This window comes from Salmo salar, chromosome 03 (assembly GCF_965601325.2).
Source record: "Salmo salar chromosome 03, fSalSal1, whole genome shotgun sequence".
In the NCBI taxonomy this organism is placed as follows: domain Eukaryota; kingdom Metazoa; phylum Chordata; class Actinopteri; order Salmoniformes; family Salmonidae; genus Salmo; species Salmo salar.
Window position 1 is genome coordinate 100,903,475 of NC_138293.1, and position 22,038 is coordinate 100,925,512.

At 45.1% G+C, this 22,038-nt stretch overlaps 1 protein-coding gene across 1 annotated transcript in view; it reads left to right on the plus strand.

The window, feature by feature from the left end:
- Nucleotides 1–8,623: 8,623 nt before the first annotated feature.
- Nucleotides 8,624–22,038, plus strand: part of LOC106602007 (4-aminobutyrate aminotransferase, mitochondrial) — a 58,580-nt gene continuing 45,165 nt past the window's right edge. Inside the window, exon 1 of the mRNA XM_045715929.2 lies at nt 8,624–9,356. The gene's annotated coding sequence lies outside the window, so the exon portion shown is untranslated. The remainder of the gene's footprint in view (nt 9,357–22,038) is intronic.

Here is a 22,038-nt window from a genome sequence, read left to right on the forward strand (position 1 = left end):
AGCAGCTACTCTTCCTGGTCCGGCAAAATTAAGCCAGTTATACAATTTTAAAAACATTACAATACATTCATTACAGAATTCACAACACACTAAGTGTGTGCCCTCAGGTCCATACTCCACTACCACATATCTGCAACCCAAAATCCATGTGTACGTGTGTGTATAGTGTTATCATGTGTGTGTATGCAGGTATCTGTGCCTATGTTAGTGTTCCATAAGGTGTATTGCTACTGTTATTTTTCACTGTCTTTTTACTGTTGTTTTTATTTCTTGACTTAACTATTGTTCACCTTTTTTGCACTGTTGGTTAGAGCCTGTCAGTAAGCATTTCACTGTAAGGTCTATACCTGTTGTATTCGGCGCACGTGACAAATAAACTTTGATTTGACCTGCTTTTTAAATCTGAATCTACTGCTGGCATCAGTTACCTGATGTGGAATAGAGTTCCATGTTGTCATGGCTCTATGTAGTACTGTGCACCTCCCATAGTCTGTTCTGGACTTGGGGACTGTGAAGAGACATGTGGCATGTCTTGTGTGGTATGCATGGCTGTCTGAGCTGTGTGCCAGTAGTTTAAACAGACAGCTCGGTACCTTCAGCTTGTCAACACCTCTTACAAAAAGTAATGAGGAAGTCAATCTCTCTTCCACTTTGAGCCATGAGAGAATGACATGCATGTCATTAATGTTAGGCTGTCACTCTGTGTACCCTCCTGTGTTGCTTTCTTTCATTGTGCCCGTTGGCTTTGATGAGGGTGAGTTGATGTGTTAGAGACAGTGGGTTTGTGTTATGCAGTAGGGCTATAGAGAACAGTGGGGTTGTTATGCAGTAGGGCTGTAGAGAACAGTGGGTTGTGTTATGCAGTAGGGTTATAGAGAACAGTGGGTTTGTTATGCAGTAGGGTTATAGAGAACAGTGGGTTGTGTTATGCAGTAGGGTTATAGAGAACAGTGGGTTTGTTATGCAGTAGGGCTATAGAGAACAGTGGGGTTGTGTTATGCAGTAGGGCTGTAGAGAACAGTGGGTTTGTGTTATGCAGTAGGGCTATAGAGAACAGTGGGGTTGTGTTATGCAGTAGGGCTGTAGAGAACAGTGGGGTTGTGTTATGCAGTAGGGTTATAGAGAACAGTGGGGTTGTGTTATGCAGTAGGGTTATAGAGAACAGTGGGGTTGTGTTATGCAGTAGGGCTGTAGAGAACAGTGGGGTTGTGTTATGCAGTAGGGCTGTAGAGAACAGTGGGGTTGTGTTATGCAGTAGGGCTATAGAGAACAGTGGGGTTGTGTTATGCAGTAGGGCTATAGAGAACAGTGGGGTTGTGTTATGCAGTAGGGCTGTAGAGAACAGTGGGGTTGTGTTATGCAGTAGGACTGTAGAGAACAGTGGGGTTGTGTTATGCAGTAGGGCTATAGAGAACAGTGGGGTTGTGTTATGCAGTAGGGTTATAGAGAACAGTGGGTTTGTTATGCAGTAGGGCTGTAGAGAACAGTGGGGTTGTGTTATGCAGTAGGGCTGTAGAGAACAGTGGGTTTGTTATGCAGTAGGGTTATAGAGAACAGTGGGGTTGTGTTATGCAGTAGGGCTATAGAGAACAGTGGGGTTGTGTTATGCAGTAGGGCTGTAGAGAACAGTGGGGTTGTGTTATGCAGTAGGGCTGTAGAGAACAGTGGGTTTGTTATGCAGTAGGGCTATAGAGAACAGTGGGTTTGTTATGCAGTAGGGCTATAGAGAACAGTGGTGTTGTGTTATGCAGTAGGGCTATAGAGAACAGTGGGGTTGTGTTATGCAGTAGGGCTATAGAGAACAGTGGGGTTGTGTTATGCAGTAGGGCTATAGAGAACAGTGGGGTTGTGTTATGCAGTAGGGCTGTAGAGAACAGTGGGGTTGTGTTATGCAGTATGGTTATAGAGAACAGTGGGGTTGTGTTATGCAGTAGGGCTATAGAGAACAGTGGGGTTGTGTTATGCAGTAGGGCTGTAGAGAACAGTGGGTTTGTTATGCAGTAGGGTTATAGAGAACAGTGGGGTTGTGTTATGCAGTAGGGTTATAGAGAACAGTGGGGTTGTGTTATGCAGTAGGGCTATAGAGAACAGTGGGGTTGTGTTATGCAGTAGGGCTGTAGAGAACAGTGGGGTTGTTATGCAGTAGGGTTATAGAGAACAGTGGGGTTGTGTTATGCAGTAGGGCTATAGAGAACAGTGGGGTTGTTATGCAGTAGGGCTATAGAGAACAGTGGGGTTGTGTTATGCAGTAGGGCTGTAGAGAACAGTGGGGTTGTTATGCAGTAGGGTTATAGAGAACAGTGGGGTTGTGTTATGCAGTAGGGCTGTAGAGAACAGTGGGGTTGTGTTATGCAGTAGGGCTGTAGAGAACAGTGGGGTTGTGTTATGCAGTAGGGTCTATAGAGAACAGTGGGGTTGTGTTATGCAGTAGGGCTATAGAGAACAGTGGGGTTGTGTTATGCAGTAGGACCATAGAGAACAGTGGGTTTGTTATGCAGTAGGGCTATAGAGAACAGTGGGGTTGTGTTATGCAGTAGGGTTATAGAGAACAGTGGGGTTGTGTTATGCAGTAGGGCTATAGAGAACAGTGGGGTTGTGTTATGCAGTAGGGCTGTAGAGAACAGTGGGGTTGTGTTATGCAGTAGGGTTATAGAGAACAGTGGGGTTGTGTTATGCAGTAGGGCTGTAGAGAACAGTGGGGTTGTGTTATGCAGTAGGGCTATAGAGAACAGTGGGGTTGTGTTATGCAGTAGGGCTATAGAGAACAGTGGGGTTGTGTTATGCAGTAGGGTTATAGAGAACAGTGGGGTTGTGTTATGCAGTAGGGCTATAGAGAACAGTGGGGTTGTGTTATGCAGTAGGGCTGTAGAGAACAGTGGGGTTGTTATGCAGTAGGGTTATAGAGAACAGTGGGGTTGTGTTATGCAGTAGGGCTGTAGAGAACAGTGGGGTTGTGTTATGCAGTAGGGCTGTAGAGAACAGTGGGGTTGTGTTATGCAGTAGGGTTATAGAGAACAGTGGGGTTGTGTTATGCAGTAGGGCTATAGAGAACAGTGGGGTTGTGTTATGCAGTAGGGCTGTAGAGAACAGTGGGTTTGTTATGCAGTAGGGCTATAGAGAACAGTGGGGTTGTGTTATGCAGTAGGACTGTAGAGAACAGTGGGGTTGTGTTATGCAGTAGGGCTATAGAGAACAGTGGGGTTGTGTTATGCAGTAGGGCTATAGAGAACAGTGGGGTTGTGTTATGCAGTAGGGCTATAGAGAACAGTGGGGTTGTGTTATGCAGTAGGACCATAGAGAACAGTGGGTTTGTGTTATGCAGTAGGGCTATAGAGAACAGTGGGGTTGTGTTATGCAGTAGGGCTATAGAGAACAGTGGGGTTGTGTTATGCAGTAGGGCTGTAGAGAACAGTGGGTTTGTTATGCAGTAGGGCTGTAGAGAACAGTGGGTTTGTTATGCATTTACATTTAAGTCATTTAGCAGACGCTCTTATCCAGAGCGACTTACAAATTGGTGCATTCACCTTATAATATCCAGTGGAACAACCACTTTACAATAGTGCATCTAAATCTTTTGAGGGGGGATTAGAAGGATTACTTTATCCTATCCCAGGTATTCCTTAAAGAGGTGGGGTTTCAGGTGTCTCCGGAAGGTGGTGATTGACTCCGCTGTCCTGGCGTCGTGAGGGAGCTTGTTCCACCATTGGGGTGCCAGAGCAGCGAACAGTTTTGACTGGGCTGAGCGGGAACTGTGCTTCCTCAGAGGTAGGGAGGCGAGCAGGCCAGAGGTGGATGAACGGAGTGCCCTTGTTTGGGTGTAGGGCCTGATCAGAGCCTGAAGGTACGGAGGTGCCGTAGGGCTATAGAGAACAGTGGGGTTGTGTTATGCAGTAGGGCTGTAGAGAACAGTGGGGTTGTGTTATGCAGTAGGGCTGTAGAGAACAGTGGGGTTGTGTTATGCAGTAGGGCTATAGAGAACAGTGGGGTTGTGTTATGCAGTAGGGCTGTAGAGAACAGTGGGGTTGTGTTATGCAGTAGGGCTGTAGAGAACAGTGGGGTTGTGTTATGCAGTAGGGCTATAGAGAACAGTGGGTTTGTGTTATACAGTAGGGCTGTAGAGAACAGTGGGTTTGTTATGCAGTAGGGTTATAGAGAACAGTATTCTCAACCCAGGGCCCATATCCACAAAGCGTAAGAGTGCTGATCTAGGATGATCTAGGACAGATCCTAGATCATCACTTCTACTCTGAGACGGGCCCTGGTCCTATAGAGCTGAAGGAGTGGAGAGTAGGTAAATAGTGTTGCCCTCTACCATCAGAACAATGTCAGGCAGGTGTTGTCCTCTACAGTCAGAACAATGTCAGGCAGGTGTTGTCCTCTACAGTCAGAACAATGTAAGGCAGGTGTTGCCCTCTACAGTCAGAACAATGTCAGGTAGGTGTTGTCCTCTACAGTCAGAACAATGTCAGGTAGGTGTTGTCCTCTACAGTCAGAACAATGTCAGGCAGGTGTTGTCCTCTACAGTCAGAACAATGTCAGGTAGGTGTTGTCCTCTACAGTCAGAACAATGTCAGGCAGGTGTTGCCCTCTACAGTCAGAACAATGTCAGGCAGGTGTTGTCCTCTACAGTCAGAACAATGTCAGGCAGGTGTTGCCCTCTACAGTCAGAACAATGTAAGGCAGGTGTTGCCCTCTACAGTCAGAACAATGTCAGGCAGGTGTTGTCCTCTACAGTCAGAACAATGTAAGGCAGGTGTTGCCCTCTACAGTCAGAACAATGTAAGGCAGGTGTTGCCCTCTACAGTCAGAACAATGTCAGGCAGGTGTTGTCCTCTACAGTCAGAACAATGTAAGGCAGGTGTTGCCCTCTACAGTCAGAACAATGTAAGGCAGGTGTTGCCCTCTACCATCAGAACAATGTAAGGCAGGTGTTGCCCTCTACAGTCAGAACAATGTCAGGCAGGTGTTGTCCTCTACAGTCAGAACAATGTAAGGCAGGTGTTGCCCTCTACAGTCAGAACAATGTAAGGCAGGTGTTGCCCTCTACAGTCAGAACAATGTCAGGCAGGTGTTGTCCTCTACAGTCAGAACAATGTAAGGCAGGTGTTGCCCTCTACAGTCAGAACAATGTAAGGCAGGTGTTGCCCTCTACCATCAGAACAATGTAAGGCAGGTGTTGTCCTCTACCATCAGAACAATGTCAGGCAGGTGTTGCCCTCTACAGTCAGAACAATGTCAGGCAGGTGTTGTCCTCTACCATCAGAACAATGTCAGGTAGATGTTGCCCTCTACAGTCAGAACAATGTCAGGCAGGTGTTGTCCTCTACAGTCAGAACAATGTAAGGTAGATGTTGCCCTCTACAGTCAGAACAATGTCAGGCAGGTGTTGTCCTCTACAGTCAGAACAATGTAAGGCAGGTGTTGCCCTCTACAGTCAGAACAATGTAAGGCAGGTGTTGCCCTCTACAGTCAGAACAATGTCAGGCAGGTGTTGTCCTCTACAGTCAGAACAATGTAAGGCAGGTGTTGCCCTCTACAGTCAGAACAATGTCAGGCAGGTGTTGTCCTCTACAGTCAGAACAATGTAAGGCAGGTGTTGCCCTCTACAGTCAGAACAATGTAAGGCAGGTGTTGTCCTCTACAGTCAGAGCAGCCTATCAGGTGTTGTCCTCTACAGTCAGAGCAGCCTATCAGGTGTTGTCCTCTACAGTCAGAGCAGCCTATCAGGTGTTGTCCTCTACAGTCAGAGCAGCCTATCAGGTGTTGTCCTCTACAGTCAGAGCAGCCTATCAGGTGTTTCCCTCTACAGTCAGAGCAGCCTATCAGGTGAGGACATTTTACTGCTTTTAGGTCTTAGATAACATGTCAAATCGAAATGAAATGGTTGGTTGTTTGCAGTGGTGTAAAGTACTTAAGTACAAATACTTGAAAGTACTACTTAAGTAGTTTTTGGGGGTATCTGTCCTTTACTTTACTATTTATATTTTTGACCACTTTTGCTTTTATTTCACTACATTGTTAAAGATTTTTAAAAACTTTTTACTCCATATATTTTCCCTGACATCCAAAAGTACTCTACATTTTGAATGCTTAGCAGGACAAGGAAGTTGTCTAATTCACACACTTATCAAGAGAACATCCCTGGTCATCCCTACTGCCTCTTATCTGGCGGACTCACTAAACACATGCTTCGTGTGTAAATGATGTCTGAGTCTTGGAGCATGCCCCTGGCTATCCGTAAATTTAAAAAACAAGAATATGGTGCCGTCTGGTTTGCTTAATATAAGGAATTTGAAAAGATATATACTTTTACTTTTGATACTAAAGTATATTTTAGCAATTACATTTACTTTTGACACTTAAATATATACTGCTCAAAAAAATAAAGGGAACACTTAAACAACACATCCTAGATCTGAATGAAAGAAATAATCTTATTAAATACTTTTTTCTTGACATAGTTGAATGTGCTGACAACAAAATCACACAAAAAGAATCAATGGAAATCCAATTTATCAACCCATGGAGGTCTGGATTTGGAGTCACACTCAAAATTAAAGTGGAAAACCACACTACAGGCTGATCCAACTTTGATGTAATGTCCTTAAAACAAGTCAAAATGAGGCTCAGTAGTGTGTGTGGCCTCCATGTGCCTGTATGACCTCCCTACAACGCCTGGGCATGCTCCTGATGAGGTGGCGGATAGTATCCTGAGGGATCTCCTCCCAGACCTGGACTAAAGCATCCGCCAACTCCTGGACAGTCTGTGGTGCAACGTGGCGTTGGTGGATGGAGTGAGACATGATGTCCCAGATGTGCTCAATTGGATTCAGGTCTGGGGAACGGGCGGGCCAGTCCATAGCATCAATGCCTTCCTCTTGCAGGAACTGCTGACACACTCCAGCCACATGAGGTCGAGCATTGTCTTGCATTAGGATGAACCCAGGGCCAACAACACCAGCATATGGTCTCACAAGGGGTCTGAGGATCTCATCTCAGTACCTAATGGCAGTCAGGCTACCTCTAGCGAGCACATGGAGGGCTGTGCGGCCCCCCAAAGAAATGCCACCCCACACCATGACTGACCCACCGCCAAACCGGTCATGCTGGAGGATGTTGCAGGCAGCAGAACGTTCTCCACGGCGTCTCCAGACTCTGTCACGTGCTCAGTGTGAACCTGCTTTCATCTGTGAAGAGCACAGGGCGCCAGTGGCGAATTTGCCAATCTGGTGTTCTCTGGCAAATGCCAAACGTCCTGCATGGGGTTGGGCTGTAAGCACAACCCCCACCTGTGGACGTCGGGCCCTCATTACCACCCTCATGGAGTCTGTTTCTGACCGTTTGAGCAGACACATGCACATTTGTGGCCTGCTGGAGGTCATTTTGCAGGGCTCTGGCAGTGCTTCTCCTGCTCCTCCTTGCACAAAGGCGGAGGTAGCGGTCCTGCTGCTGGGTTGTTGCCCTCCTACGGCCTCCTCCACATCTCCTGATGTACTGGCCTGTCTCCTGGTAGTGCCTCCATGCTCTGGACACTACGCTGACAGACACAGCAAACCTTCTTGCCACAGCTCGCATTGATGTGCCATCCTGGATGAGCTGCACTACCTGAGCCACTTGTGTGCGTTGTAGACTCCGTCTCATGCTACCACTAGAGAGAAAGCACCGCCAGCATTCAAAAGTGACCAAAACATCAGCCAGGAAGCATAGGAACTGAGAAGTGGTCTGTGGTCACCACCTGCAGAACCACTCCTTTATTGGGGGTGTCTTGCTAATTGCCTATAATTTCCACCTGATGTCTATTCCATTTGCACAACAGCATGTGACATTTATTGTCAATCAGTGTTGCTTCCTAAGTGGACAGTTTGATTTCACAGAAGTGTGATTGACTTGGAGTTACATTGTGTTGTTTAAGTGTTCCCTTTATTTTTTTGAGCAGTGTATTTAAAACCAAATACTTTTTGACTTTTACTCAAATATGATTTTACTGGGTTACTTTTACTTGAGTCATTTTCTATTAAAGTACCTTTACTTTAACTCAAGTATGAGAATTGGGTACTTTTTCCACCACTGGTTGTTTGAGTTTGTTGTGTGTGACCAGATATGTTTTGATTATCTGTGCATGTGTGTTGCTGACAATTTGCATTCATCAACAGTTAACACATAGAAAGGTCCAGTTCCATGTTATGTTCTGATAGATCAGAATTTTATTTGTACTTATTGAACCTTTATTTAACTAGGCAAGCCAGTTAAGAACAAATTCTTATTTACAATGACGGCCTACCAAAAGGCCTCCTGTGGGGACGGGGGCTGGGATTAAAAATAAATGTGATTAAATACAAGACAGAACACACATCACGACAAGAGAGACAACACAACTACATAAAGAGAGACCTAAGACGACAACACAGCATGGTAGCAACACAACATGGTACAAACATTACTGGGCACAGACAACAGCACAAAGGTCAAGAAGTTAGAGACAACAATACATCACGCAAAGCAGCCACAACAGTCAGTAAGAGTGTCCATGATTGAGTCTTTGAATGAAGAGATGGAGATAAAACTGTCCAGTTTGAGTGTTTGTTGCAGCTCGTTCCAGTCGCTAGCTGCAGCGAACTGAAAAGATGAGAAACCCAGGGATGTGTGTTCTTTGGGGACCTTTAACAGAATGTGACTGGCAGAACGGGTGTTGTATGTGGAGCATGAGGGCTGCAGTAGATGTCGGGAGAGTGAAGGCTAGGGTGTCATCTGAAAAGCTGTCCATGGTCTACTGTAGCCAGTAACTTGTTAGGCAAACGTTGATACGCGTTATGAATGATTGACTAGGAGCAAAGGTATGTCTGGTACACAGGTCTACATTTTATCCATGCCCATCAGTCATTTAAACTAGGTTGTTATACGGCATGCTCTCTGAGACTCTGACATAACAAGACCAAATCTGTTTATGAGTCCAATATACCGTTTCCTAGTTGTATCATTGAGCGGTTAGTGTTTAGCCAGTCCGCTACCTTGACACTGTTCTGTGAAACGGATACTTCGTGAACGTAGATGTCATGATTCGCTTCGATGAATCGTCTGGAGTTCCGCTGAACTGGGAAGCCACGTCGCTCATTGGCCAGCATTAGTTCCTTTTGACTACTTCGGCTTCTGCTATTGGCTGAGCCGCAGTCAGCCTGCCCGTGGACCCGCCTCCTCCCAGCAAAAAGGACAGATTCTGATTGATCATTTAAAGGCAGTGTTTCTGTTCATCCTTCCAGTACGCGTCTCCACCGTTTTTACATAGTGTTTCAGCCAGCCAGTCTTACCGCACGACCCAAGCGGACACCAAGCTCCCAGCGGTACCGGGTGAAGCCTCGGTGAGTTCCCCTATGCGCTGTCATCTGTCTGTGTTTCTCGCTCTCTCTCTCTCTCTCTCTCTCACACACACACACACACACAAACCACCAAATAACTCTGCACACACTAGGACGCACAGACATGTGACATGTCGAACCCACCGCGCGGTACTGCCCTAGCTGTTGTGTGGCTCATAAAGCCGCTTTTCAATCGTCTTTGCAAGACACATCTGCATTTAGTTAGCAGTGACTCTGGACACGTTCTGTCTTGACGTGAGCGCTTTTGCCTATATCCTAGTTAGCAATACAATACAGTAGAGTAGGTAGTGAATAGGTCACCTGCGCTGCCAGACAGGCTACTAGTCTATAACGTCACTACACTGTAGCGCTGCTGTCCTATGGAGCCTAGAGAATAGATGGTCATTTCGTTTTGTGTCGCTTTTACTCTGCGTTCTTTTAGTCTGCTGCAGACAGGCAGACTCAATTCTTCTTGCCTCTTCTCTGCGGAAGGGATCCAGACTGATCCAGTCGGAACCGGTTCATGAGGCACTAGGCTACAGTTGTTGTGCAACAGTGCAGTGCTCTTCTGATAGCGCCCAGTGGAAGGCAGTTTATTCTGGTTCTAACAGCGGCTAGGATTCATTTGCATAACAATAGCCGGTAACACTTTTACTTTAAGGATATCTATTATCTCTTAGTCCAGAGTTTGCAGGTATAGTCCCATATAATTAATAACGATAACTACTTGTATAGGATCTCTGTGTAATGCATCATAATGTGGTTATAATGCATCATAAGGATGTCAATAGGAAAAGTAGTGCTTTAGACAGGGAACCTGTCAGGTTACTGTAGGTCACAGCCTAGACCATGTGGGTGGGACTGTTGTTGTGGGATCACTGGCTCCATGAAGGCTTTAGTACACAATCACGTCAACTTCTGACAGCATGGATATGTTCCCAAATGGCACCTTGCCTATTCCCCATTTAGTGAACTACTTTAGCCTCATAGGCCCTGGTCAAAAGTAGTGCACTATATAGGGAATAGGGTGCCATTTGAGATGCACCCAGCACTCTCCAAGTCCCTACAGAGACAGACGGGGATGACGTGTGGGAAGGCTAGAATAGAGTAGACTGAACTTCCCAGGGTTGGGCTGGAGGAACTCAATTCAACCTGTACTGCTGTTGATCTAGCACCTTTTACAGAGAGTCATGTAACGTCTCATTTTGATGTTACACAATGATCACAACACCGTAGACACCACTCTGAGAGCTCTGTCTATATGGGGGGAAAGGTATACCCAAAACAGGCATCAGTTCAAATGAAATATCTATCAGATTGACACAGAGTGCTCCTTTTTCTTCATTTTCCAGCATAGTCACCAGTTGAAGTATCCTGGGTTAAGGAACGATAGTCACCAGTTGAAGTATCCTGGGTTAAGGAATCATAGTCACCAGTTGAAGTATCCTGGGGTAAGGAATCATAGTCACCAGTTGAAGTATCCTGGGGTAAGGGATGATAGTCACCAGTTGAAGTATCCTGGGGTAAGGGATGATAGTCACCAGTTGAAGTATCCTGGGGTAAGGGATGATAGTCACCAGTTGAAGTATCCTGGGTTAAGGAATGATAGTCACCAGTTGAAGTATCCTGGGTTAAGGAATGATAGTCACCAGTTGAAGTATCCTGGGTTAAGGAACGATAGTCACCAGTTGAAGTATCCTGGGTTAAGGGATGATAGTCACCAGTTGAAGTATCCTGGGTTAAGGAACGATAGTCACCAGTTGAAGTATCCTGGGTTAAGGGACGATAGTCACCAGTTGAAGTATCCTGGGTTAAGGAACGATAGTCACCAGTTGAAGTATCCTGGGTTAAGGAACGATAGTCACCAGTTGAAGTATCCTGGGTTAAGGAACGATAGTCACCAGTTGAAGTATCTTGGGTTAAGGAACGATAGTCACCAGTTGAAGTATCCTGGGTTAAGGAACGATAGTCACCAGTTTAAGTATCCTGGGTTAAGGAACGATAGTCACCAGTTGAAGTATCCTGGGTTAAGGAACGATAGTCACCAGTTGAAGTATCCTGGGTTAAGGAACGATAGTCACCAGTTGAAGTATCTTGGGTTAAGGAACGATAGTCTCCAGTTGAAGTATCCTGGGTTAAGGAACGATAGTCACCAGTTGAAGTATCCTGGGTTAAGGAACGATAGTCACCAGTTGAAGTATCCTGGGTTAAGGGACGATAGTCACCAGTTGAAGTATCTTGGGTTAAGGAATCATAGTCACCAGTTGAAGTATCCTGGGTTAAGGAATGATAGTCACCAGTTGAAGTATCCTGGGTTAAGGAATGATAGTTACCAGTTGAAGTATCCTGGGTTAAGGAATGTTTTCTGGATTTTAGCTGTCTTTATCTCTGAGCTTTGACGTTACCTCTTCCTGTAGCTGTCTTTATCTCAGAGCTTTGATGTTACCTCTTCCTGTTTCTGGGTGTCTGTAGCTGCTTGCCGTGCTGCTGCATCCTTCATAAACAAGTAGAAAATATATACACATGTTATGACGACTTCTCTCTCTCTCTCTGTGTGTGTGTTGTCAAACCTCTGTTCAGTATCACAGGCTATGAAGACTTCTCTCTCTCTCTCTCTCTCTCTCTCTCTCTGTGTGTGTTGTCAAACCTCTGTTCAGTATCACAGGCTATGAAGACTTCTCTCTCTCTCTCTCTCTCTCTCTCTCTCTCTGTGTGTGTTGTCAAACCTCTGTTCAGTATCACAGGCTATGAAGACTTCTCTCTCTCTCTCTCTCTCTCTCTCTGTGTGTTGTCAAACCTCTGTTCAGTATCACAGGCTATGAAGACTTCTCTCTCTCTCTCTCTCTCTCTCTCTCTCTCTGTGTGTGTTGTCAAACCTCTGTTCAGTATCACAGGCTATGAAGACTTCTCTAACTCTCTCTCTCTCTCTCTCTCTCTCTCTCTCTGTTGTCAAACCTCTCTGTTCAGTATTACTATCTGCAGTGTTCCATAATAATAACCCCCACCCCACTGTAGCAGTGATTACACAACACTAGAGCTACTGTGTCAGTGCTCTCTCCCAGGACCGTTCCTATAGTTACAGTGGTCTCTCCCAGGACCGTTCCTATAGTTACAGTGACCTCTCCCAGGACCGTTCCTATAGTTACAGTGACCTCTCCCAGGACCGTTCCTATAGTTACAGTGACCTCTCCCAGGACCGTTCCTATAGTTACAGTGGTCTCTCCCAGGACGTTCCTATAGTTACAGTGGTCTCTCCCAGGACCGTTCCTATAGTTACAGTGGTCTCTCCCAGGACCGTTCCTATAGCTACAGTGACCTCTCCCAGGACCGTTCCTATAGTTACAGTGGTCTCTCCCAGGACCGTTCCTATAGTTACAGTGGTCTCTCCCAGGACCGTTCCTATAGTTACAGTGGTCTCTCCCAGGACGTTCCTATAGTTACAGTGACCTCTCCCAGGACCGTTCCTATAGTTACAGTGGTCTCTCCCAGGACCGTTCCTATAGTTACAGTGACCTCTCCCAGGACTGTTCCTATAGTTACAGTGACCTCTCCCAGGACCGTTCCTATAGCTACAGTGACCTCTCCCAGGACCGTTCCTATAGCTACAGTGACCTCTCCCAAGACCGTTCCTATAGCTACAGTGAACTCTCCCAGGACCGTTCCTATAGATACAGTGACCTCTCCCAGGACCGTTCCTATAGTTACAGTGACCTCTCCCAGGACCGTTCCTATAGTTACAGTGGTCTCTCCCACTGCACAAGCTCAGTCTGAATTATAGCAGTAGACTTGATTGTTTTTTGGATCATTGTCTTGCAGCATCAACCAGCTGTGCTTCAGCTTCAGCTCAAAGACAGCTGGCCTGACATTCTCCTGTAGAATTATCTTCTATTAAGGCAAGTTGTCCAGGTCCTGAAGCAGCAAAGCATCTCCAAACCATCACACTACCACCACCATGCTTGACCGTTGGTGTGTGGTTCTTACTGTGGAATGCGGGGTTTGGGACCCATGTCGTCCAAAAAGTTTACTCAAATTTGTCGAAAAAGCGCATGGATGATCATCAAGAATCTTGGAAGAATGTTCTATGGACAGATGAGTCAAAAGTATAACTTTTTGGAGGGCACTGTAATTCATATCATAGGTCTAATATATATATATATATATATATATATATATATTATAATATTTTATATATATATATATATATTATAATATTTTTTCTCTTCTGTTAAGTCAAACAGCAGTTACCTTGCCTACATCAGTCAAATGAAGAGTAGCCAGTGTCTGCTCTGCTTGCTTTTACAACTCAGAGAAAAAGCGCAACACACACACAGACAGCAGCTGCCTCCGTTCATCCTGTAAGCCAAACTTTCAGAAGCTTAGCCTTCACACAGCCTGTCTGCACGCTCTGTAGTATGGTCCTAAAGCAGACCGATGCCCCCAGTGAAAGTTGCACCCCTGGCCAATGGTGACTTTAAAAAAAACTTAGAGTTGAATGTCTTTGATAGGAGAAAACTGAAGATGCCTCAACAACATTGTAGTTACTCCACAATACTAACCTAAATGACAGAGTGAAAAGAAGGAAGTCTGTACAGAATAAAAATATTCCAAAACATACATCCTGTTTGCAACAAGGAACTAAAGAAATACTGCAAAAATGTGGATAAAGAAAATAACTTTGTCCTGAATACAGAGCATTATGTTTGGGCCAAATCCAACACAACACATCACTGAGTACCAAGCATGGTGGTTGCTGCATCATGTTATGGGTATGCTTGTCATCAACAAGGACTTCAGAGTTTTTATTTGAGGATACAAAATAAAAGGAATAGAGCTAAGCACAGGCAAAATCTTAGAGGAAAAACTGGTTCAGTCTGCTTTCCAACAGACACTGGGAGACAAATGTAGCTTTTCAGCAGGACAATAACCTAAAACACAAAAACATTACAATTAAATCCATTTTAATCCCACCTTGTAACACAACAATGTGGGAAAAAATCTAGGGTTGTGAATACTTTCTGAAGGCACTGTATAATACACAAAGCAAACTAACTGCAACAACTGAGAAATTAAATCAACAAGGGCTCATGTGTATGACATGGTGGGGGTTACTATCTCTATTATATTATGACAGACCAGGATATAATCTGCAGCTAGATCTACTATTTCTATTATATTATGACAGACCAGGATATAATCTGCAGCTAGATCTACTGTCTCTATTATATTATGACAGACCAGGATATAATCTGGAGCTAGATCTACTGTCTCTATTATATTATGACAGACCAGGATATAATCTGGAGCTAGATCTACTGTCTCTATGTTTTCTCCTAACAAAAGGCACATTTTCTCCTCAACAGGCAGTTCAAGAAGTCCTGCAATTCTTTCTTTAAATGTAATGAGATATTTGGAGCAAAATGTTTACAGTCTGTCTTCTCTGGCCGTCCATGTTTTTCTATGGTGCCCTGACTCTATTGCCAGGTTATGGTCAGTGAGTCTGTACACTGTTCATTTCTTCCTTTGTTTGAATTCTTTGATTTTGACCAGGTGTTGTGCTTTGATATCTCTATTTATTATCTGGTAACGTTGAAGTTTATAATTAAATGAAATTTTAGTTTTGCCAATAATTAGTGTATGAATTTTGGATAGAGATTTCTATTTGTTTTAATGTGGTTATTGATGGGTTGAATGGTTGAAATTAGCTGGTGCTTTTGGGTGAGTTGACTAAATATTCACTCTCTGGGTTGTGGTGTTTGCATAAGAAAGCCTTGTGATGATAATATTCTGGATTACAGTGTGATGATAATATTCTGGATTACAGTGTGTTAGCTAGAGTCCAGAATCTGTACTAGGGGGAATCTCCCAAATCTCCCAAGAATCTCCCAATCTCCCTACAGGCTAGGTTTGGGGCAATATATGTGCACACCTACAATATTTATTCAAAATTCCAGGTGTAAAATTTCAGTGGGGCTTTATGATGTATATTTTAAATTGTACATTGTAGTTATGACAGAGTAAAATAATTTAAGCCAAATTGTAATTGTTCGGTTACATTTATACAGGGTCTTTCTAATTGCAAAAGGTTCTCTGCGTGCTTTATCTGTTAGACTTTATGGCCACGGCAAACCGCCCAGATGAACTTCTAGTCAGACCAAGGTCAGTATAGTTGGTGCTGTGTTTCAGGGTTGTTCCTCCCAGGGTGAAATCGTCTCTCTCATCTCTCTCGTTGCCAGGGTGACTGATTTTACACCATGGGTCTGTGATGAGGTTATTAACTCTGTTTGCGTTAGGACTGTATAGGACTGAACACTGTAGGACAGGCTGACTGTATAGGGCTGAACACTGTAGGACAGGCTGACTGTATAGGGCTGAACACTGTAGGACAGGCTGACTGTATAGGACTGAACACTGTAGGACAGGCTGACTGTATAGGACTGAACACTGTAGGACAGGCTGACTGTATAGGGCTGAACACTGTAGGACAGGCTGACTGTATAGGACTGAACACTGTAGGACAGGCTGACTGTATAGGACTGAACACTGTAGACTTCAGTACCAGAGATGCTCCCTGTCTGTCTGTCATGTGGACTTCAGTACCAGAGACGCTCCCTGTCTGTCATGTGGACTTCAGTACCAGAGACGCTCCCTGTCTGTCATGTGGACTTCAGTACCAGAGACCCTCCCTGTCTGTCATGTGGACTTCAGTACCAGAGACCCTGTCTGTCTGTCATGTGGACTTCAGTACCAGAGACGCTCCCTGTCTGTCATGTGGACTTCAGTACCAGAGACGCTCCCTGTCTGTCATGTGGACTTCAGTACCAGAGACGCTCCCTGTCTGTCATGTGGACTTCAGTACCAGAGACCCTCCCTGTCTGTCATGTGGACTTCAGTACCAGAGACGCTCCCTGTCTGTCATGTGGACTTCAGTACCAGAGACGCTCCCTGTCTGTCATGTGGACTTCAGTACCAGAGACCCTCCCTGTCTGTCATGTGGACTTCAGTACCAGAGACCCTCCCTGTCTGTCATGTGGACTTCAGTACCAGAGACCCTCCCTGTCTGTCATGTGGACTTCAGTACCAGAGAGTATATACAAGTCAAACGACATGACGTAACAGGAACTACAGTAGAGGAATCTTGTCTCTGGCCTCTCAGAAATAGGTTAAGTAGCTCAGGCTTTTGATACACCCTGCACTCTCCCTCTGTCCTGTCCTGCCTCAGTAGATCTGATTTCACATCTGATGTATAGCTGCATGTTGTAGTATCTCTACAGGGGCCATGCCAAAGAGGATGTCATGGAACTATATTTAACTGTCACTTTTAGCATTAGCGCTATGCAGCCTTAAGGTCAGAGGTTAAATGATCATACCAACCATGTAGTCAGTAGAATTCTGATTAAACATTGAGGGGGGATTTTCCCAGTCACAGATGAACACTAGTTTTGGACTAAGAAGCATTTTCAATGGAGAATGTAAATTGAACTAGGCTTAATCTGTGTCCTGGAAACAGGTCCTGGGTATTCTGCTTGTCTGTACACGGGGTATGGTAGTAGTGTTTCCACCTGTAGTTAGGTCCCAGAGGGATCTCTCTGTCCTGGTTTCATGTAGAACAGTGGGCCAGACATAATGTGGGTTAGTATGTACACACACACAGTGGATGTCACTGTCTCATAGGGTCATGCTGTAGGGAGAGTGGCGAGACTGTTATGACTGGTCATGTGTGTTGTCTCATTGTTGTCATATGAATCATGACTCTCTGGTAGCAGTCCATACATTACAACCTGTATCTGTCTGTTGTTGCTGAACGGTCCATACATTACAACCTGTATCTGTCTGTTGTTGCTGAACGGTCCATACATTACAACCTGTATCTGTCTGTTGTTGCTGAACGGTCCATACATTACAACCTGTATCTGTCTGTCGTTGCTGAACGGTCCATACATTACAACCTGTATCTGTCTGTTGTTGCTGAACGGTCCATACATTACAACCTGTATCTGTCTGTTGTTGCTGAACGGTCCATACATTACAACCTGTATCTGTCTGTCGTTGCTGAACGGTCCATACATTACAACCTGTATCTGTCTGTTGTTGCTGAACGGTCCATACATTACAACCTGTATCTGTCTGTTGTTGCTGAACGGTCCATACATTACAACCTGTATCTGTCTGTTGTTGCTGAACGGTCCATACATTACAACCTGTATCTGTCTGTTGTTGCTGAACGGTCCATACATTACAACCTGTATCTGTCTGTTGTTGCTGAACGGTCCATACATTACAACCTGTATCTGTCTGTCGTTGCTGAACGGTCCATACATTACAACCTGTATCTGTCTGTCGTTGCTGAACGGTCCATACATTACAACCTGTATCTGTCTGTTGTTGCTGAACGGTCCATACATTACAACCTGTATCTGTCTGTCGTTGCTGAACGGTCCATACATTACAACCTGTATCTGTCTGTCGTTGCTGAACGGTCCATACATTACAACCTGTATCTGTCTGTTGTTGCTGAACGGTCCATACATTACAACCTGTATCTGTCTGTCGTTGCTGAACGGTCCATACATTACAACCTGTATCTGTCTGTCGTTGCTGAACGGTCCATACATTACAACCTGTATCTGTCTGTCGTTGCTGAACGGTCCATACATTACAACCTGTATCTGTCTGTTGTTGCTGAACGGTCCATACATTACAACCTGTATCTGTCTGTCGTTGCTGAACGGTCCATACATTACAACATGTATCTGTCTGTCGTTGCTGAACGGTCCATACATTACAACCTGTATCTGTCTGTCGTTGCTGAACGGTCCATACATTACAACCTGTATCTGTCTGTCGTTGCTGAACGGTCCATACATTACAACCTGTATCTGTCTGTTGTTGCTGAACGGTCCATACATTACAACCTGTATCTGTCTGTTGTTGCTGAACGGTCCATACATTACAACCTGTATCTGTCTGTCGTTGCTGAACGGTCCATACATTACAACCTGTATCTGTCTGTCGTTGCTGAACGGTCCATACATTACAACCTGTATCTGTCTGTTGTTGCTGAACGGTCCATACATTACAACCTGTATCTGTCTGTTGTTGCTGAACGGTCCATACATTACAACCTGTATCTGTCTGTTGTTGCTGAACGGTCCATACATTACAACCTGTATCTGTCTGTTGTTGCTGAACGGTCCATACATTACAACCTGTATCTGTCTGTCGTTGCTGAACGGTCCATACATTACAACCTGTATCTGTCTGTCGTTGCTGAACGGTCCATACATTACAACCTGTATCTGTCTGTTGTTGCTGAACGGTCCATACATTACAACCTGTATCTGTCTGTCGTTGCTGAACGGTCCATACATTACAACATGTATCTGTCTGTCGTTGCTGAACGGTCCATACATTACAACCTGTATCTGTCTGTCGTTGCTGAACGGTCCATACATTACAACCTGTATCTGTCTGTCGTTGCTGAACGGTCCATACATTACAACCTGTATCTGTCTGTTGTTGCATCATCACTGAGCGTCTGTGGTCTATCTACACTCACCCGGTCATTCCTAGAATGTATTTTTATACACCTGATAGGTGCAGAGAAATATGTTGTTTTACAGGGTCAACCATAGTAGTACAGTACTCCTGGAGGAAATTTGGGTGAAGTGCCTTGCTCAAGGGCACGTCGGCAGATTTTTCACCTCGTCTGCTGGGGTATTGGAACCAGTGATCTTTCAGTTACTGGCCAAACACTCTAACAGCTAGGATATCTGCCACCCTAGAGAGAGTCAGAGAGGTGAGGGAGAGAGGTGAGGGAGCGAGGTGAGGGAGAGAGGTAGGGGGGGAGAGAGGTAGAGAGGGAGAGAGGTGGGGGGGGACTAGAAGCAACACCCAGGCTACGTCCTCGTGTTATAACACGACACCCAGGCTACGTCCTCGTGTTATAACACGACACCCAGGCTACGTCCTCGTGTTATAACACGACAGATTCATTCATGAATGTCTTAATGCTTTTGTGTGTCATTCATTCTCCATTCTCGCTAAACACTGGATTCTCTGACTGAGTGAGAACCGTGTGTGTGTGTGTGTCAGCCCTCTGCTCAGTGACAGAATGAAGTGGAGACCCCTGATGAATAATGATCAGTTCAGTTTTATAACAGAGAGAGGAAAGATCTGGAGACTGGCTTCTCTGTTAACATGGAGAGGAAAGATCTGGAGACTGGCTTCTCTGTTAACATGGAGAGGTGAGAGAGGAAAGATCTGGAGACTGGCTTCTCTGTTAACATGGAGAGGAAAGATCTGGAGACTGGCTTCTCTGTTAACATGGAGAGGAAAGATCTGGAGACTGGCTTCTCTTTAACATGGAGAGGTGAGAGAGGAAAGATCTGGAGACTGGCTTCTCTGTTAACATGGAGCGGTGAGAGAGGAAAGATCTGGAGACTGGCTTCTCTGTTAACATGGAGAGGAAAGATCTGGAGACTGGCTTCTCTGTTAACATGGAGAGGTGAGAGAGGAAAGATCTGGAGACTGGCTTCTCTGTTAACATGGAGAGGTGAGAGAGGAAAGATCTGGAGACTGGCTTCTCTGTTAACATGGAGAGGTGAGAGAGGAAATATCTGGAGACTGGCTTCTCTGTTAACATGGAGCGGTGAGAGAGGAAAGATCTGGAGACTGGCTTCTCTGTTAACATGGAGAGGTGAGAGAGGAAAGATCTGGAGACTGGCTTCTCTGTTAACATGGAGCGGTAAGAGAGGAAAGATCTGGAGACTGGCTTCTCTTTAACATGGAGAGGTGAGAGAGGAAAGATCTGGAGACTGGCTTCTCTGTTAACATGGAGAGGTGAGAGAGGAAATATCTGGAGACTGGCTTCTCTTTAACATGGAGAGGTGAGAGAGGAAAGATCTGGAGACTGGCTTCTCTGTTAACATGGAGCGGTGAGAGAGGAAATATCTGGAGACTGGCTTCTCTTTAATATGGAGAGGTGAGAGAGGAAATATCTGGAGACTGGCTTCTCTGTTAACATGGAGAGGAAAGATCTGGAGACTGGCTTCTCTGTTAACATGGAGAGGTGAGAGAGGAAAGATCTGGAGACTGGCTTCTCTTTAACATGGAGAGGTGAGAGAGGAAAGATCTGGAGACTGGCTTCTCTGTTAACATGGAGCGGTGAGAGAGGAAATATCTGGAGACTGGCTTCTCTTTAACATGGAGAGGTGAGAGAGGAAAGATCTGGAGACTGGCTTCTCTTTAACATGGAGAGGTGAGAGAGGAAAGATCTGGAGACTGGCTTCTCTTTAACATGGAGAGGTGAGAGAGGAAAGATCTGGAGACTGGCTTCTCTTTAACATGGAGCGGTGAGAGAGGAAAGATCTGGAGACTGGCTTCTCTTTAACATGGAGAGGTGAGAGAGGAAAGATCTGGAGACTGGCTTCTCTGTTAACATGGAGAGGAAAGATCTGGAGACTGGCTTCTCTGTTAACATGGAGCGGTGAGAGAGGAAAGATCTGGAGACTGGCTTCTCTTTAACATGGAGCGGTGAGAGAGGAAAGATCTGGAGACTGGCTTCTCTTTAACATGGAGAGGTGAGAGAGGAAAGATCTGGAGACTGGCTTCTCTTTAACATGGAGAGGTGAGAGAGGAAAGATCTGGAGACTGGCTTCTCTTTAACATGGAGAGGTGAGAGAGGAAAGATCTGGAGACTGGCTTCTCTTTAACATGGAGAGGTGAGAGAGGAAAGATCTGGAGACTGGCTTCTCTTTAACATGGAGCGGTGAGAGAGGAAAGATCTGGAGACTGGCTTCTCTTTAACATGGAGAGGTGAGAGAGGAAAGATCTGGAGACTGGCTTCTCTGTTAACATGGAGAGGAAAGATCTGGAGACTGGCTTCTCTGTTAACATGGAGAGGTGAGAGAGGAAAGATCTGGAGACTGGCTTCTCTGTTAACATGGAGAGGAAAGATCTGGAGACTGGCTTCTCTGTTAAACCTGTTAGGGCTAGGGGGCAGTATTGACACGGCTGGATAAAAAACATACCCGATTTAATCTGGTTACCACTCCTACCCAGTAACTAGAATATGCATATACTTATTACATATGGATAGAAAACACCCTAAATTTTCTAAAACTGTTTGAATGGTGTCTGTGAGTATAACAGAACTCAAATGGCAGGTCAAAACCTGAGAGATTCCTTTACAGGAAGTGGCCTGTCTGACCATTTCTTGAACTTCTTTTCCATCTCTATCATTTACTAAGGATCTCTGCTCTAACGTGACACTTCCCACGTCGTCCATAGGCGCTCAGAGCCCGGGGAAAAACAGAATGTCGTCATTCCAGCCCCAGGCTGAAACACATTATCGCCTTTCTCAAGTGGCCGATCAAGGGACACTGGGTTTATGCGCGTGACCCCGACCGCCCCCGCCTTTGGGATTTTTTTCCTCTGTTTGCCGAAAAGGACATTCCCTGTCGGAATATTATCGCTTTTCTACGAGAAAAATGTCGTAAAAATTGATTTTAAACAGCGGTTGACATGCTTCGAAGTACGGTAATGGAATATTTAGAATACGAATTGCGCCATGCGCGCGACACTTCTTTACTATTTCGGATAGTGTCTGGAACGCACGAACAAAACGCCGCTATTCGGATATAACGATGGATTATTTTGGACCAAACCAACATTTGTTATTGAAGTA